This window comes from Xenopus laevis, chromosome 8L (assembly GCF_017654675.1).
Source record: "Xenopus laevis strain J_2021 chromosome 8L, Xenopus_laevis_v10.1, whole genome shotgun sequence".
NCBI classification, from domain to species: domain Eukaryota; kingdom Metazoa; phylum Chordata; class Amphibia; order Anura; family Pipidae; genus Xenopus; species Xenopus laevis.
The window spans coordinates 38,784,591-38,802,551 of NC_054385.1; the positions used below are offsets into that span (position 1 = coordinate 38,784,591).

Below are 17,961 nucleotides of genomic sequence, written 5' to 3' on the forward strand. Positions count from 1 at the left end.
GTCTATCCAAGTCAAGCCCAGATTTTTTTAGCAGGGGTAAAAAAACCCACTAACATTGTTTTTAAATTTTGAATTTACTTGGGATGAAGTTTTAGAATATTTATCCCAAATGACTGTTCTGATGTGACATACGTATACAGTATTATATCGTTTTAGATGTTTCTCTGTAGTTTCTCTGTAGTTACTCTGTGCTGATCTGGCCCCAGGGGGTGGGACCACATTTTGGGGCTATTCCCCTGAGTGGCCGGTACTGGGGGCCAATTATGGAGAGATTTAGGGAGAATGTCTGTTTTCTCTTTTAAATACTCCTGAAAACTCAGCAGCTACAGTTCGATTTGGAGGTGAGCACTTGGTCATCAGAATATGCTTCTTTTAGATATGGGCAGTAGATATTTCACTAGGGCTCATCGATCCATTCTTAAAAGTTTCTTTTGCCTAATCAAGTAACTGAGATGACTGTTGGACAACCAGATCTGTGCCTGTATTGGGCAGTTCTTTTACTGTGTGTGCAGCCTAGTTTGCCAGTAAAGAGCAGATCTGTTGATGTGTACCCAACGTGACAACATTCAAAGCTTTTGGTCATTGATGTGAGCTGGGGAGTTGGCTCTGGATCTATACCTACATATAAGGCAGAGATGTCCAGGCAAAGAAATTAGGCAGGAACATGTTTTTTTAGCTTGCTTAGTAGAGCTGCAAACATTTGTAATTTGAGAAAGCTGTTTTTGTACCCATGGCCTTCCCAAGGTCAGGGCATGCAGTACCTAGGAGTGCCCCAGAATAAAACAGATATCCATTACTGCTTTCAGATTAGTTTATATCATATATAATGAGCTCTGGGCTCATGCTGCTGGTTGGCTGTGAGCAAAGACTTAAAACATATTCCCCTCACTTTCCACACGAATAATTCAGAAATATGCCACCCTGACCTAGAGATATGAAAAGCTATGCGCTTTCAAATTATTGAGTATATAAAAAGTTATTGCTCCCAAATGTGCACTTATCCATTAAGTTCACATACAGTCCACTGTATAACATATGGTACAATGCTAAGTTAGATATGTTTTATGTAGACAGGCTAATTGGCTCCTGATTGACCGTAGTATGTGTGTGAATATGATAGGGACCTTAAAGCGGACCTGTCACCATTCCAAATCCTATTTTATGATGTTAGTCAAGCAAAATAAATCATTTATAAAGTGTAAGTAAAGTTTAAGTATTGCTTCTTTTAGTCTTGGAATTCAAAATCACATGAAGCAGGCAGGCGCCATTTTGTTGACATTGTTATTAAGGCTTATATATGTATATTATATTATATTATAAAGCTTTTCATGCCAAAATCTTGTTTATGCACCTTCTGTCCATGTCCTTGCACTGGCTAACCCATTAGATGGTGAGGAGCGATGGGGAATGTGAGGAGTGCAGTGACATCAAGTAAGTGCAGAACGGAAAGGGAAAGTAATTGCCTGCTCCATCTCTATGCCTCTGGCATAGAGGAGGGACAGGCAATATATGATTGACAGCTGAGATTTTTGAATTAGTTTATAACGGGTATCGATTTTTGAATAAAAAAAGAATTCGGGTTTTATACTTAATTTGAAAAGTACTTTTATTATACAGCTTTTTATGTCTGGGTGGCAGATCCCCTTTAATTAAGTACCACTGGGGAAGGGACTGATGATGTATAATCTATTGGTGTATACATAAAAATAATAATGGTAGATCAGATAAAAGATAGATAATTAATACCAGGCAGGCGCTTGATTGCACAAAAACTACCCATGGCGAAGGTCCTTTTGTCAACATATCATGCATCTGCATGGATTTTGCATTTATCATTGAAAATTCCTGCAATTCTGCACCCGACATTTGAAAAACAAGATTGAGAGAAAGAGAGCTGGTGCCTAGAAGGGGTTAATTTTCCAGGTTTCATATCCACACAGCTAATAATTTGAGTGCAGTCCTACTGGCCTGTGACCTGCCCACTCTATTCAGTCCCAGGGAACATGCATGCATGGCTTTCACCTTGGCTCGAGTTATTGTTTCCACTTCAATTTAGTCACCTTGAAAAGAGGCTTAGAGCAGAATAAAAGAAAAAAAAATACAAAAAGCCAGAGAAAAAAAACCTGACTGATTTGATCAGCTTGGTCTGTATCACATTCACTGCTCAGGCTAATGTTCCCAGCGCTGCTGGCGTCCTTTGAATCCGCAGGATATCGATGCAGCGCCCAGATGTAAGGTGCACTGCTTCATATGCATTCTACCTGGCACATTCTGTGGTGCAATTGTATGCAAAGACCTTGCTCATTCAGTGAGACATCAGGAAAGGACATACAAAAGATATCGTCTCTGTTCAAGGGTTGTTCCTTATGGAATAAAAGAAGTAATTTATTCTTAGTGTTCTACTGCAATCATGGCCTCTGTCAGAACCCACATGGCCTTCTGGTTCCCTGATAAAAGCAGGACGTTCAACTGTTCTTTTCCAAGTGTTTTGGAATACTTTATTCCTGCTTCCTTGGGAGCTGTACCTATTGCTCACAGATATAGCGTGTGTGTCAACTGTCAGCATACTTGAGGGTTGGACATGACTTTTAATGGCTCCCTTCTTCCGGGAAAGTCATATAGAAGTTCTAGAAGGAACCCTAGGGGACACAAGGGTAAAGCATTAAAGGGGACCCGTCATTTTTTAATAAAAATCTTTATAACTTTAATTAAACTATATAAATTATTTGAATCTTGTTTCCATCAGTCTGGGATGTCATAATTATAGCAAGCAGGCAGGAGCCATTTTGTGGACAGTGTTATTAAGACAAGCCTTGCATCAGATCAAATCTTGTTTGTGCACCAGAATGGGGGATCGGATGTCCATCCCCATGCACTGGCTACATAATTAAATGGTAAAGAGAACTGGGGGAATGTGAGGGGTGCAGTGACATCTAGGAAGTGCTGAATGGAAAGTGAAAGTAATTGCTTGCCCCGCCTCTATGCCTAAGGCATAGAGGAGGGGCAGCCAATATTTGATTGACAGCTGAGATTTTTAAATGAGTTTGCAATAGCTTTAATAAAAAACAAACAAAAAAAAAAAAAACAGATTTTGGATTTCATGTTTCATTTGAAAAGGACTTTTATTATACAGCTTTTTATGTCTGGATGACAGGTCCCCTTTAAGTACAGGGCTCCTCTGCATCTATAGGTACTCGAGTGGGTGCAAGTGACAAACTGCAGTACCTATAGTGGCCCTACACAAGGTACACTTGCGTCTAAAACATCTTACCACCTTCTCTGGATGCAGTGCCACCAGTGCAAGCAGTAGGGACAACACTTTGCCCTTTATTCCAAGGGGCATATTTATTATGCTTTGCAAAAAACAGTGGGATAATACACCACACATCACCAGGCTATGCCATGTAAAAAACTGCATCAACATTTTTACTTGTTTTTTTCTTAGAGTGACTTCCGCTGAAAGCAATGTAAAATAACAAAATCAAATCTGGTGTTCGCATGGCATAAAATCACAGACACTTTTACACAGCTTTTTACACCGGTTTTGCAGTGAATTTAGTTTTACGCAGCATAATAAATATGGCCCAAGGAGTGAGGAACCGCAAGGTACAACTTGCGGGGCAATGTGCACAATGCTCCGTTTTATCCATGTGCCTTTTCCAGGCATTGGAAATGAGACCTTTCTAGCCAGATTGTCTGTAATCTGTTGAGAATTGTGGGGGGATCTCTGACAACTGTCTCCCAGTCTTCGTATGGCCACTGTTTATTGCTTTCTTACAGTGCCTATTCGTCTCTTCCCTTGCACTTTGCATCTGGGTCTTGAAATCTCAGTCCTCCTCCCACTGCTTTCCTCTCTCAGATATTGGAAAACAGCTTTAAAATTACCATGAGCGCATGCTCCCTGCAGATAAGCCTCTGTTGGTATTCACTGCATTTGGCTCTTGCCAATCCTGCCATCTACATGCAGAGAATAGTGCCAAGTTAAGCCATGCCTAACACCCTCATTTATTTTCTGATCCTTAATATTACCTGTTATCATCATGAATTTTGTTCTAAATGTCGAGCATTCCTGACTGACTCACTCCGACTGTCTGTTTATTTGCCTGCCTTGCTTCTTTCTATCCTTTCCTCTCCAGCCCTGTATTTAAAGCACCTTGTATTATCACTTTGTGGCCTTTTAATACACAAAGTCCTCATCTAGCACAGGTAGAATAGATTGGGAATATTTTGTAGGTGACAAAATCCAGGCCAGTAGCACATAATATCTTTAAACTGCAGTGTAGATTAGCCGGTGGTTATTTTATTCTTTGTACTCCATGCCTGTGTAACTAACACAAGATTGCAAGCTCCATGTGGCTATAAATTCTACAAAGGGCTTCTATGATGCAGTGCAAGGGTTTGATGAGCAGTGAAGTACCCAAGACTGACGCAATTGTGGGGGAACAGGCCTAGGTGTTAATCTGAATACATTACCCCACCAGGCTCTGTATACAAAATAATACACCCACAGTAGCTAGCTCTGCTAAAATCTTTCCATGTTCTCTTTTTTTTTGGAGCAATTACCCTTGCAGCCCTGTGTCTGTTCATTTCTCAAATGCTGCCTAATCAAAATTCCCTCCGGACACAGAACAGATACATTCTTGATTTAATCTTGTTGGCACCAAGCCTCTAGGGCAGGGATCCCCAACCTTTTCAACCCCGTGAGCAACATTGAGAAGTAAAAGGAGTTGGGGAGCAACACTAGCATGAAAAATATTCTTGGGCTGCCCTATAAGTGTTGTGATTGGTCATTTGGTTGCCCCCTCTGTGGATTGTCAACCTACATAGAGGCTCTATTTGGCAGTGCACCTGGTTTTTATACAACCAAAACTTGCTTCCAAGCCTGGAATTCATAAATAAGCACCTGCTTTGAGGCCACTGAGAGCAACATCCAAGGGGTTGGAGAGCAACATGTTGCTCACGAGCTACTGGTTGGGGATCAATGCTCTAGGGGCTCAATCAAGCGACTATGTCATTGTTAATGCTTTCTATTTCTGCAGTTACTCTACCAATAGCCTTAGAATCTCTCACCCCTGTGTGGTGTTACATTGTAAATGACTGCACGTCACACTTCTCAGCACGGAGTCGGTGGAGGAAAATATTATCTCCGGGATGTATATATAGAGGATTGTTTCTCTATCTCATCGTACTGCATTAAAGGCACCGGCTCCAGCATCGATTCCTTTCCAGGACACCAGCGAGCGCAAGCTGTGGGGATGAATACTAAATCATTTGCAGAATAAGCCAAGGGGACAAGTACACAAAGCACCATAACTGCAGGGAGAACAGAACATACATACAAAAACCAGTGCAAGCCTACCGACCAGATTACAGAGAGCCAATCAGTTCACTAAACCACAACCTGTGCTGTGCGAAAGCCTGATGGGCTATTGGCCTACCCCATCGGGTTTGACAATAGAAATAAGCCTTAATGCTGTGCAATTTTGAGGAAAATGTAATGGCATTGGGCTGACAGCTACATGACATGAATGACATTCACCAGTCCCCTGTGCTGCTAAGTTTGTAAATCCAAAAGTCAGTCTGGATACAACTAATAGTAACAAAAACCATTTGGAGTGTATAAAAAAAAATAGAGGACTTAACAATAGATCCTACACTTATATTGCACTACACACACTCAGGCCCAGATATAAGGGAAGCCACAAATAGGTCTGCACTGGAGTCTGGGTGGTAGAGATTTTGAAAGCTGTTTAAATCTCTGACCTGCCCAGTCTCCAGTTTGGGTTGTGTTGCAGGTTGGTTGCAATTGAGGGGTACATAGATGGGGGTTGCTATAGGTGACACTTTACTAAATCCACCCTCAGGCTACAGTTGTTGTTTTATTTTTTAATTTGTCAGGTCTGGGACAATATAATGGATGTCAGAGAAGGTAAGTGGTCAGTCAGTGGTAACACAATGACTTTACACATATATTAGGACAGCATATGGGTCAAGGGAAAATGATATATATATGGGGCAAAGTTATATTTGATATATCATTAGCTAGATGTCCCAACGCATTGGTACAGTCCAAAAGGCCATCAAGTTTTTTTTTTTCTTAAAGGTCATGTACGTAGCCTCTTTGCCTAATGGATGTATGCACACCTGCCACTTGTCTTTTAATTTCCTCTGAATCGTTAGCAAAGGGTTTTACTACAATGGCCCTGCCTTTATCCGTGGAACACATTATGAAAGATGGTGGACAATGAGCAGACATCTGCCTGAATGAGAAATGAAATGAAAGTTTCCATATGGTACAAGAGACTCTTTTCTACAATATAATCCTAGTGGATGTGGTGTCCCAAAGCATATAAGGCATTCTTCTTTTTGTGCAGGGAGTGGGCAAGCAACTGAACTTGAGAGAAAATGGAAACAGAGCAAACCTTATTTTAAATCATTGACTGACAGTGTTGATTGAGTTAATAATTAGCTGAAGACACATGTTACAGAATACAAACAAAGACGGCAAACTTGAGATGGGCTGAATGGATTCCCTGCCCATTCATGTGGATATTAAAATCCTTTTAAGCAGCATTGCCTTACTTTTTTTCTTGAAACTGATTCTCACAAAAGCCCTACATTTAAAAGACTTTCAGGGAAGGATATTTAAAGGATGAAGAAACATATAAAGGATCCATTCGGCGCCATATTAGAACAGTAGAGAGGTTCACATAACATGTATTTACTATGGTACTATATGCATGTCCTTTTTATCTTTCCTCTACATACATCCTATATTTTCTACCAGTTGCCTCCATGTCTTTGTCCTCCCCGTTTTAAGTAAAATACTCAAGATCAGACAGCAGGTAGTTTATTATTTCTCTATTTTAATGCTGGGGATTAGTAGGATAATCTGGATACCCATTTATATCAACAAGGAAAATAAGGTTTCTGTGTTTACCCTGTATAATCTTGCTGCATTACCTACCTCCCTTCCTCTCGGACTTATATATTCACATATATTTTCTGTGCATATAAACTCTCAGCAACTGACCTGCAAATGTTTCTTACCCTGACTTGAAAAATCATATTCATGTGTTATAAACCATATCTATTGAATATATCAGCCTATAAAGAAAGAAATATCCCTGAAAAATGCTCTTTTCTGTTTTGTACAAATTCTATTTTCTATACAGAGTCAAAGCAATGGATTGACAGATATATGAAAACAATTTGAAGCAGCGACGCCGTGCTCCAGAAAAAATATACCGTATATACTCGAGTATAAGCCGACCCGAGTATAAGCCGAGGTACCTAATTTTACCAAACAAAACTGGGAAAACTTATTGACTCGAGTATAAGCCTAGGGTGAGAAATGCAGCAGCTTTCAATGCTTTCTTTAACTGGACTACAGCTCCCAGCATCCTCCAGCGACCATTCAATTATCAAATCATAGGGGGCACTAAGTTTGGAAGTGAAAGGTTGGGATTAAGAAGCTGTGCTGTGAGGGGAGCTGTGGACCTTTTTTGGAGGAAAGAAGGATTTGAGTGGGGATTGGTGGGCAGAGGGTAAAGGCCATAATGTAGGCTCTCATACACATGGAGCAGTCACTCATACACACAAAGGCCTCTTCTCCAGAACTTAAAGTTGTACTCACTTTGCCTGGGCTTCGTCAAGGCTCTGGTCAGTGATAGTCATGATCTGTTGAAATATGTTGCCGACATCCTGCTTCCTGGGCTCCCCATTGTCTGTTGGGGGGGTCGTGCATAGGATGAGGAGTGAGAGTTTGGGGTCCCCCATGGATGGGGAGTCCTGGAATCCCCATCCCCCTGGCCTGCATCAGCCTGCCTTGTTCGTCCATCTGAGCAACAGGTGCGAGGGATCGCTCTCCTGTTTTTGTGTGTTTCTCACTCTGTCGCCTCTGTCTCCCCTGTCCTTCATAGTTCCGGTACTCTCCTTCTCCAGCCCGAGTCCCGTCCTGCTCTATTGCTCGCTTCCACCATGCGATTTGCTCGCCTCGTCTCCCAGCAGCACCAATGTGGCCAGTGCGGAGAAGTGAGGAGCGCACCTGCGATGACGTTACACGCATCGCGCCTGTGGTGACGTCACACGCAGCGCACCTGCTGTACATGTCACACGCAGCGCGCACACAGACTCCATCAGCCAGTCCACAGTAGCTGCGCGGGAGGGGGGCATGTCCCGTGGCACCGTGACATTACTCCTGATGTTCAACAAGGCACCGGATCGTTTTGTGTTGGGCTGCATGGATCTCCATGCCGGATCAGCTAGGTACATAGGAGAATTTTTGTGCAAGCAGGTCTGACTTGAGTATAAGCCGAGGCACACTTTTTCAGCATATTTTGAGCGCTGAAAAACTCGGCTTATACTCGAGTATATACGGTACATTTATTTAGTCCATTAAAATCAGACCACCGCTAGACCAGAGCCTTAAGCATTTCAGGCGTTGCATGCCTATGATGAGAGGTGGAGGTGTGTAAGGCATTTATGGAGCATGGTGTTGCTGCTTTAAATTTTTTTCTTATACAGTATCTGTGGATTATGAGGCTTGAGAAACCAGGAAGCGTGCACCTGTACTCCAATGGCCCAAAAGTTTATATGGAGCTGTGAGCCGCAACTCTATTTTATATGGTAAGCAACGGATTGTCCTCAGGATGTATGAGGTTTTCTAATGGTATTTTTTCGGAACCCAGTGTTCCAAAGACCTCATCAATTGGGCCCCTTAAGGTCATATGTTTGACTTATTGTGTCCAAAAAGAGTGGTGTTCTTCGTAGGGAAACACATACGTTAATTTGTATTCTTATGTGTAGGAACTGCCACGTTTCTTCTGCTGTCAAGGTGGAATTTTATTGTTTCCACAGACTGATTAAAGTATGGGCAGATATGATGAGTAATAGTAGAATGTTTGCTTGGAATAATGAAGACAGAAGTTTTTTGAACAAAGCTCAAGCGTGGGTGAATATAGCCTATGATTAAGTGCAATGTAAGCATGAAACATGCAAGGCTCTATACCCTATTTATGTGTTGATAAATATTCAATGTTTACTTTACACCGAACTACATGGGATATTATGAATGCCTGCACTGCTATGCACTCAAAATATATTTCCCAGCTGTAAATAACATAATCCATAATCCTTCAGTTCTTTACCAGTATATCATTTGTAGTTTATCCGGAGGGGTTGAACTTGATGGAGTTTGTGAACAAAAATATATTCTTTCCATTTGTCTAGAGCTTTAAAGTTTGGTTTGGCCAAATCTGAATTGTGCACCCCCCCCCCAATTCATATTGAGCACAATTCAGTCTAGGGAATTCCATCCTGTCCCAAAACACTTTTCCGTTACACTGTAGGTTAACAGGAAATTGTAGTTTAGCAAGTCGTTTTTTCAAGTGATTGAGGCACCGCTCTGGAAGGAATACTGATTGCCTTGTTGCGTGTATGTGTGTGACTGTGTGTGTTTTTTGCTGTCTTTAAGCCTAATATTTTTAAAAACCACAGCACATTTGTATTTCATCATTCTGCATATTATAATCACAGCTTATATTGGCCTGTGTGAAAGAAGCCATGCCATCTTATTTTCTGTAAAAACATTTAACAATTTGGTAAAAAAAAATCCGATATCCAGAATAACAATAACCTGGGAACGTGACAAATATTCATAACGCAGCTCCCCATTCATACTCTGTGCTCCATCTGCGCCCTTGGCTCAAATAATTATGCAGATTAATAGTTTTGGATTTGCTTTTAATTTTTTTCCATTTTCCCTCAAGCAGAGCACAACTGCAGACAAAATGAGCCAGTTAGAACTTCTATTAGGTCTAAACTGAAGTGGTGGAGCCATCACATCAACTCATTGATTTTTGGGGTGCCATCCTGTTTTGCCCCCCATGTCCTGTCCCCTGTCATCCCCCTGTAATTTGCACCCGAATTATTGTTAACCATTTCTTGAAAAGGATTGAAATTTACTGAATATCCTCAGAAATTTGGTATATCAGGAATTGTGATGAAAGGCATGCATTGGCACAGGTTGTTGGCAAGATGGATTCTTAGGTCATATTTATTTACATTGGAGACAGTAATCAATGGTGATGTTGCCCATAGCAACCAATCAGATCTTTGCTTTTGTAAATTTCTAACTTGTAGGTGACTGTTCAAATCTAATTGCTGATTGCTTGCTTTGAACAACATCACCATTGATGTTTGTCATCCATGTTAATCAATACGCCCCTAAATGTAAAACTTCTGGGTTGGCATATCTGCAGGTGCTCTATTTGTATGTGGGCCAAAGAGAAATTATCATCTGAAGTTTAGACTGTTGATTGTTCCTGGTTCCAGCTTTAGTACGGAAATTTAGGGTCAGACGGGTTTATAAGGGCAGCAGAAAAGCTGACGGTGGGTTCAGCCTTTTGGACTTATGTGTCTATACAGTGACCACCCTGTTACCCTGTATGACAGATCACAATCTTTGTGCAGAGCACATAACTGAATTATATTAGAATCTTCATCATGATGGGTGTATTTACCTGTCTGCCAAGATGAAGCTTCAGAGTTTGATGGGTTGATGGTGAAGCTAAACCTACTGCAAGAAATGCACTAGAGCTGTGATAGGGAGTAGACAGTGGAGGAGCTCATCTGCTTGCTTTTGTTTTCTCCTGAGCCGGTCTGCCTACCTGATTAAATGTTTATTCTGTGTTTTCTTTAACAGAAATGCTTGTGGGCATCTGTCTTTATACGTGTGGGACTTTCTGTCTGATTCCTTTACCGTATGATCTGCAGGCAGTACGTGGTGGTTAGTCAGAAATGTTTCCGGCTCAGGTGCAATAACACTGTATGTGCTGTGTCACAGAACCTGCAATTCTATATTTTTTCATTAACTATATGGCATTTGAGAAGGCAATAACCTGGGACCATAATAATATTGTTGTATGGGCAAATATTTTTAATTTCAGTATATTACTTCATAATAGAAAATAATAGCTTTATTATCAGACAGCTGTGCTCGTCTATAAGAAGATGCTATGTTCCATTGATTTTCTCATCTAAAGCCTGAAATAATTGTGTGTTTTGTCTCAGTACAGTGTGTTACATGCACACAATCCTTTTTAATATGTTGTCTATGACATACCTTCAATGGGGCATACTGTAAGGGGACCTTATTGACTGAGTGAGCAGGGGTTGGGCTACAGTACAGGTGTGGGACCTGTTATCCAGAATGCTTGGGGCCTGGGGCTTTTTGGATAAGGGTTATTTCCATAATTTGGATCTCCATACCTTAACTCTATTAAAAAAAATCACTTAAAACATTAAATAAGTGAGTATTGCCCCCAACAAGGATTCATAATATCTTAATATAAAATACAAGGTACTGTATGTCACTGTTTCAGAGTAGAATCTAGAAACACTAGACAAGACACTATCTCCCATGCCATGATATTTATTTAGGGGCATATTTATAAAGTCATGTGATATCCGTCCTCCAAATTCTGTAAAGGAGAATTATCAACACCACAATTACCCATTTTTGACCATGCATAGATTTGAATGGGAACAAGTTCTAGCAAACTTGTGTAGAAACCAACCTAACTGTTTATTCAATCTTGTAAAAATTGTGGGGAAAAATATGTATCTGGATTTTGCATTGTGGACTGTTACTGATTTATTAGAACAGGGGTGTCCAAACTTTTGGCTCGCGGGGCCACATTGGAAAAAGAAAAAATATCTGGGGCCACACATGAAATACACAAACATTTTTGATTTGTAAAAGTAAAGGAAATAAACGGAAAAGAACTACAATGCCAGTTGGATAACCAGATGGAGCTATACACTGGAATATGGGACACCTGGATATTAAATAGACGTATTATTATATTATTACTAACTGGGCAATGGGCAGAGTCCCCCCTCCTCCTATTTCCTCGGGAACCAAGCGTTTCAAGCTGGGCCGCATTCATATGCATCCTGGGCCGCATGTGCAGTGCACCGGCCCTCCAAAGATTTTTTTGCAGGGGGGCCTGGCGCTCTGTAGTTACGCTGCTGCATATATTAATATGGGGCAAGGACTTGTTGCTTTGTACAGATCTATACATAGACTGCTACATATTAAAGCAGGAATGCTTGAATCGATAATCCTATGGATGCCAAGAAAAGAAAGAAACAAAAGTAGGGATGCACGGAATCCTCTTTTTGGGATTCGGGCGAATCCCCGAATCCTTAGTGAAAGATTCGGGCGAATACCTTATCGGAATCCTAATTTGCATATGCAAATTAATGTCAGGAAAGGAAAAAGTGGAAAAAAATCTTCTTTTGTGATGAAAAGGCACGTGATTTCCCTACCGCCCCTAATTTACATATGCAAATTAGGATTCGGTTCGGCCAGGCAGAAGGATTCGGCCGAATCCGAATCCTGGTCGAATCCCGAACCGAATCCTGGATTCGGTGCATCCCTAAACAAATGTATCAATGCAGAAGCATCTTAAGGGCACAGAAAGTAAGTGCTTTTATGTGCATGTGAGGGGTCTTGTATTATGTAGCTCAGGGATAGTATTTTGTTTATGTATAAGGCAACTACCTCTATCCCCATCCATATAATTGTCCTCTTCTTTGAGTGTGCTGCAGCATATCACACTTACAACACATATTAAATGCAATGTTAGTCCTTATTTGCACTAGTCCTTAAAGTGAGGCCTTTGTGCAATATGTGACATCTTTAAAACTCTCAACCGTTTTGCATCAAAATGACATTTAACCAAGCACAAACTGTAATTTCTGGGAAGCTGAAGGTTTTTAATGGCCCTGTACAATGTTTGAGCCATATCCGTATTAAATAACTATCCTTCTGTGAACACAGCACTCGGCTATTTAAGGGGAGCGGGGACAATAAAAGGAAAGCCTAGCATCGTCATCCCAATATGCTGATTGCCAAATATTGACTGTCAAGCAATATTCTGCACCGAGAACTTGGAAGCTGTACCGTTCTTTTATTCTTAACCTCTACTGTTTCCTGAGTGCTTGCGCTTTTTTTTTGGGTCTATCATCGCAGCTGGAAAATGAATCCTCTTCCACTTATTCCCAGAAGCTAGCATTTCACTTGAAAGGGTCATTTTCAGAATAAAAGAGAATATTTCAAGAGAGCATTTCAATGGCATGAATAAAATAAGCTACCGACCTGCTCGGAACAATCGTTCTTACACTGTATAGACTCGGGTGTCTGAGCCACGGTCTCCTGGTACTGCCCATGTCTAGATATTTTCTACCAAAACCTTTTCAGGCTGTGCTGTGTAGGGCGGTGACTCTGCATTAAAGATCACAGAGAGTCTTGCAGTGTATTCTTCTGTCAATGCCATTGCAACGTCAATGAGCTGTACAATAATATAATAGATGCTGTTTCTCATTTCTAGCAAGTGCCATAGAATATAGTTTTATTAATAGTCCATAAAATCTTTTCCTGTTATAAATTGGGCATGAATCGATAGTATATAATTAGCCACCTTTGGTTAATGTATAATAACCTGGGTAACTATACTCAGAGCTTTAACAGAGGAGCTTGTGTGTGGCCCTCAAAAGTATTATTTTGTATTGGGACTGTCGAGTTTATAACGTTTATAAAAATGAATATCTACCGTAACAAACAATTCATTTTGGAGCAGGATGCATATTTGTATATGCAATATCTACAGTCTTTGGCCCATGCCCCCTGTTTGTTATGCTCTCCCCAATGTTGTCTGTTTCTTACAATGTTCAGGTGTGTTTCTGGATTTTGCATTAATTTGGGTACAGAGTACAGGGTGACGGTGGCTGAGCTTTAACTATGGGTGATGGCTTATGGTGTTGAAAATGAGGGTGATTCATGTGTTTGAAAATGTATTTTCAGGCACTTTTGTGGAGGCTCAAAGGGGTTTCTTCACTGCTAACAAAGGCTGGGCATTAGCTTTGGTAGCACTTCCCTAAAACAGCTCTGATTGGACCTGCTTTTTGGAGGCCTGCAAATTTCCCCTGTAGTCTCATCATTAAAGCTACTTGTGTCAACATGTGCTCCTTGCACTTGGCACCACTGCCTCCTGTAGCGTCCCCTTGGTGACCACAATGACGCTGGAATTCTGGGGGAAAAACACTGCATGGTGGGTAACCAACATAACTGCATTGGGAATTTTAAATTCGCACAGAGACCTCTTAACTGTAGTAACCTATTCTCTTAGGTATACTATAAATGAGTTAATCTGAGACTATTCCTTGTGTTTAGTGCAGAATATTGCTTTGTAACATCAGAGTTTCTAAGGCAGGTATTTGCTTGAAGATGCAGTAATCGGAACCTTGTGGCCTTCACCATGTTTTTCTTGTAATCTGCTGTAAAGCTGATCAGCTGCCCACAGAGAGAGAACCATGGAAACCTCACAACTCGAGTTTATTTATTAAGCCACCATCATTTTAAAAAAGTTATTTTTCTATTTATAGATATACTAAACTGAACATAATATTAGCAGAAAGCTAGCGAGGCACCTCCATATGTGTGATATCTTCTGTGCCTTCTCTAATCCTACAAATGCATGGTGAGCTTTTTTCCCTCAGGGGAGTGTGCCTCACGTATATGTCGAATGAATGGGGACAATGGGTGTAGATTTGCAGAGATATAGGGGCAAATTTACTTACCTGCGAAAATTTGCCAGCTCAGGCTTCGCTCACATTGCAACACTTCGCCAGGCGTAAATTCGCCTGGACAATGCTAATTCACGAAGATCCGAAGTTGCGCATAGGGTACCGAACGCTTGCGAAGTTGCGCTAGTGAAAATACGATCAGCAGTTCGAAGTTCCAGAAGCATTGGCTAATGTGAATATGGTGTGCAGTTAAAGTACAATGGCCGTATATGCTGCAGCAAATACATTACACAACACATTACACAACACAAGGCCACGGAACCTTAATAAAATTATATAGAGTTGTTCTATTGCCCTACACATGTTCCCACAGTATAGTTTAGGTGCCATATGTTATCAAATGTAGGAGGGAAGATTTCTCGATCTTTTTAAGCCTATCACCCTGTAAAAAGGAAAAGACGCCAAAATTTCAAGTGAGTCCTATCTACTCCATTGCACTTTGCCTGGTCTGAGGTGGTGAAGGCAAGTCTGACGATAGAAGTAACGGTCAGTAAAATCAAAAACATAGTGAATTTGCGTAGTAACGATTTTTCACCAGAGCGAAAATTCGCCTGCCGTTAGAGTGCGAAGTTGCGCCAGAGTCTATCTCCTTCGCTGGCGTAATTACGTTAGTAAATCAGCGAAGTGCCGAAAATGGTGCCACCTCGCCCTTTAGTAAATTTGCCCCATAGTGTGATCAAAAGCTACAGACTATTGTTGTTGACTATTGTTTGTTTATATTGAGTGATATGGTGAGAACCGTCTAAAGTTGGCCATAGATGCTATGGCCAGCTTTAGCTACACGTCTCCAGATATGATATAGGTCCTCTTACTTGAAGGTCTATTCAAGGGAAAATATTTATAAGATAAACCCTCCTTATAAAAAGTGTTTATTCTATTTTTCAATCTTACTGCTAGTGGATTACAGTTAAAAACAGCTACACATTTGTATTCTGCAGATCAAAATGGAAAACAATGGAAATAAGATATTGAAATGTCTTTTTAAAAAAAAAACATAGTATTAAAGTATTACAACTGGGATTTCTTCAAACACAAAAGGATATTATTTTCTAACCACATTTTCTTATTTAATTTGTCTCTTTTTATAAATATATTATATACATATATATTCTGTATATACCTTTGTGCATGGCCTCAGTGTAGGAGACTGTGGGCACTGGGCAGCCAATCGGTCCAGTGGGCACTTAGCATTTCTTTCCTGTGATTTGCGGTAGAAGGAATATGGTGGGTTTTGGTGCTACATGAAGGGATAATACAAAGGCATAGCTTTTACAGGTAAAGCAACTTTTTTGGATCCAAAATCAGGGACTGAGTCTGGAATTTGGGGTTGGCTAAAAGTGATGGCCATATGCAGTGAGTAATATAATAAATTGGCTTTATCAGGGCTTTAGTTGTTGACCTTTAAAAGACTCATTCTCATTCCAAACATCACCGCATCTACGCCATCATAATGTAAAAATCAAACAAAAAAACAAATAAATGTACCCAGTGTTGATTGTTTATTTCCCTCTAAGTGTATTTTATGTGAATTAGCGCTGCCTGATAATCTCTCTGCACTGACAAACCATGTGTTTTTGTTCTTAATGAAGGAATAATTGCATGGAAGGGGGCTGGTAATCAGACTTTGTGGGATAGGCTGCACAGCTGTATAGAAATCATTATTTTTCTCTGCTTTTTTGTTTGTTGCTTCCTTCTTCACCTTATTGTTAACCCTTCCACAGCAGCTGGGCTGATCCACAACACCATTAAACTGACTGTACAGGGGATAAAAGACCCTTCCTGAGTGAAGTGTCCATTTATTTAGTTACCTTATGGAGCCTCTTTATCATAGTGCCTGAAAATGCTCTCGCTTGATGAAGAGGCTCCATGGAATAACACAGGAATGGGGAGAGTTTTAGCTCAGCAGAGTCTGAGGCCCTGGAGAGATTTTGCATCAACTCGTTTATCTTTCTGAGTGCAATAACATTGAAGCTCTTGCCACTGCTAGTATTACAGTATTGTGCTGGCAGGTATTATAATGATGCACAATGTAGTTCAACCAGACTTAACTCAAATAATTGCTGGGTACCAGTGCTTCATAAGAAAGCTGTAATTGTTTACTGAACCAGAACACAATATAGTTTGCCAGTGCAATTTAAAAGGAACATAATTAATATTCAGTACTCACACGGGTACCTGTACCAGTTCCAGTTCTATCATCAGGCACTTTTTACTTTACCTTACTTCTAGCAGTTGTGGCCCCTATTTTGGGGGGTCTCCCATTGGGGTACTAACCCCACATTTTCTCTTTGGTGAGGTGCAGGTCTGCTTTAGTCCCCACCTGACCCCCAAGGCTGTAGTCTAGACCAATAGTTTCCATTCTGTGGGAGGTTGAGGTGTGGCAGGTAACATAACTTTTCTAGAGAATGCCTGAAAGCCCAACTTTGGAGTAGAGTGAGATGTGGTATAAAAACAGGGGTTGTGAAGAAAAGCCCTTTATTTAGGGTAAAGTAAAAAGTGCCTAATGAAAGCCCTTTATTTTTAACACCATGAACCTGGTGATATTCTATGGCTGAATCCTAAGAACTTTAATGTAGGCACAGAAAAGACACACAGCATACATCCCCTAATAGCTGTTTTGTGATTCTTTGATGACTTTAGGGTTTTTACACACAGGCTTTTTTAATAATGCATTTACAAACACATACTGAGCACGAAAAAATGAATATATTGCTTAAATATGCTTCTTTTTTTTTTTTAACACAGTTAACTGCGTTTTTTTGTAAATTCCATACAAAACCCTTTATTCTAATTTTATTGGTTAAAGTAGCTGAAGCATTTAGGCATACCTCCCAACTGTCCCTTTTTTGGAGGGACAGTCCCTCGTTTGACAGCTCAACCTACAGTCCCTCATTTGACTGGAAAGTCCCTATTTTCTCTGCACTGAATAGCCAGAAAAAGAAACAAAAGTTTCTCACTTAATTGGCTTTTAGCAGAGAACAGCTAACAGGTGCAAATAAGATACTTTGTAACAATTTTGAGACACAAAAAAAACTGTTTAGATAAGGAGAAATAGTTTCAAACTTTCCTAACCTGCCAAATTTTGTAAAATGAACATGGTGGGGGGTGTGGCCAAAGAAAGAGGCGTGGTCAAATTTTTTCGCTGTTCTATGTGCGAAAAAATTTTTTGTCCCTCTTTTTACTTCGAAAATGTTGGGAGGTAAGATTTAGGTGCTCTTAAAACCTGCATCTCAAACGTGCATTAGACGCATAGACAAACACCCTTGTTTTAAGTTGGCCATAGATGCACAGATATTATTGTACAAAACA

The 17,961-nt window shown here is 40.5% G+C and overlaps 1 protein-coding gene across 3 annotated transcripts in view; it reads left to right on the plus strand.

Annotated features, from left to right (window-relative positions):
• nexmif.L (neurite extension and migration facto L homeolog) overlaps positions 1-17,961 on the plus strand; it is a 233,338-nt gene that overhangs the window by 85,682 nt on the left and 129,695 nt on the right. The gene's annotated exons all lie outside the window — the stretch shown is intronic.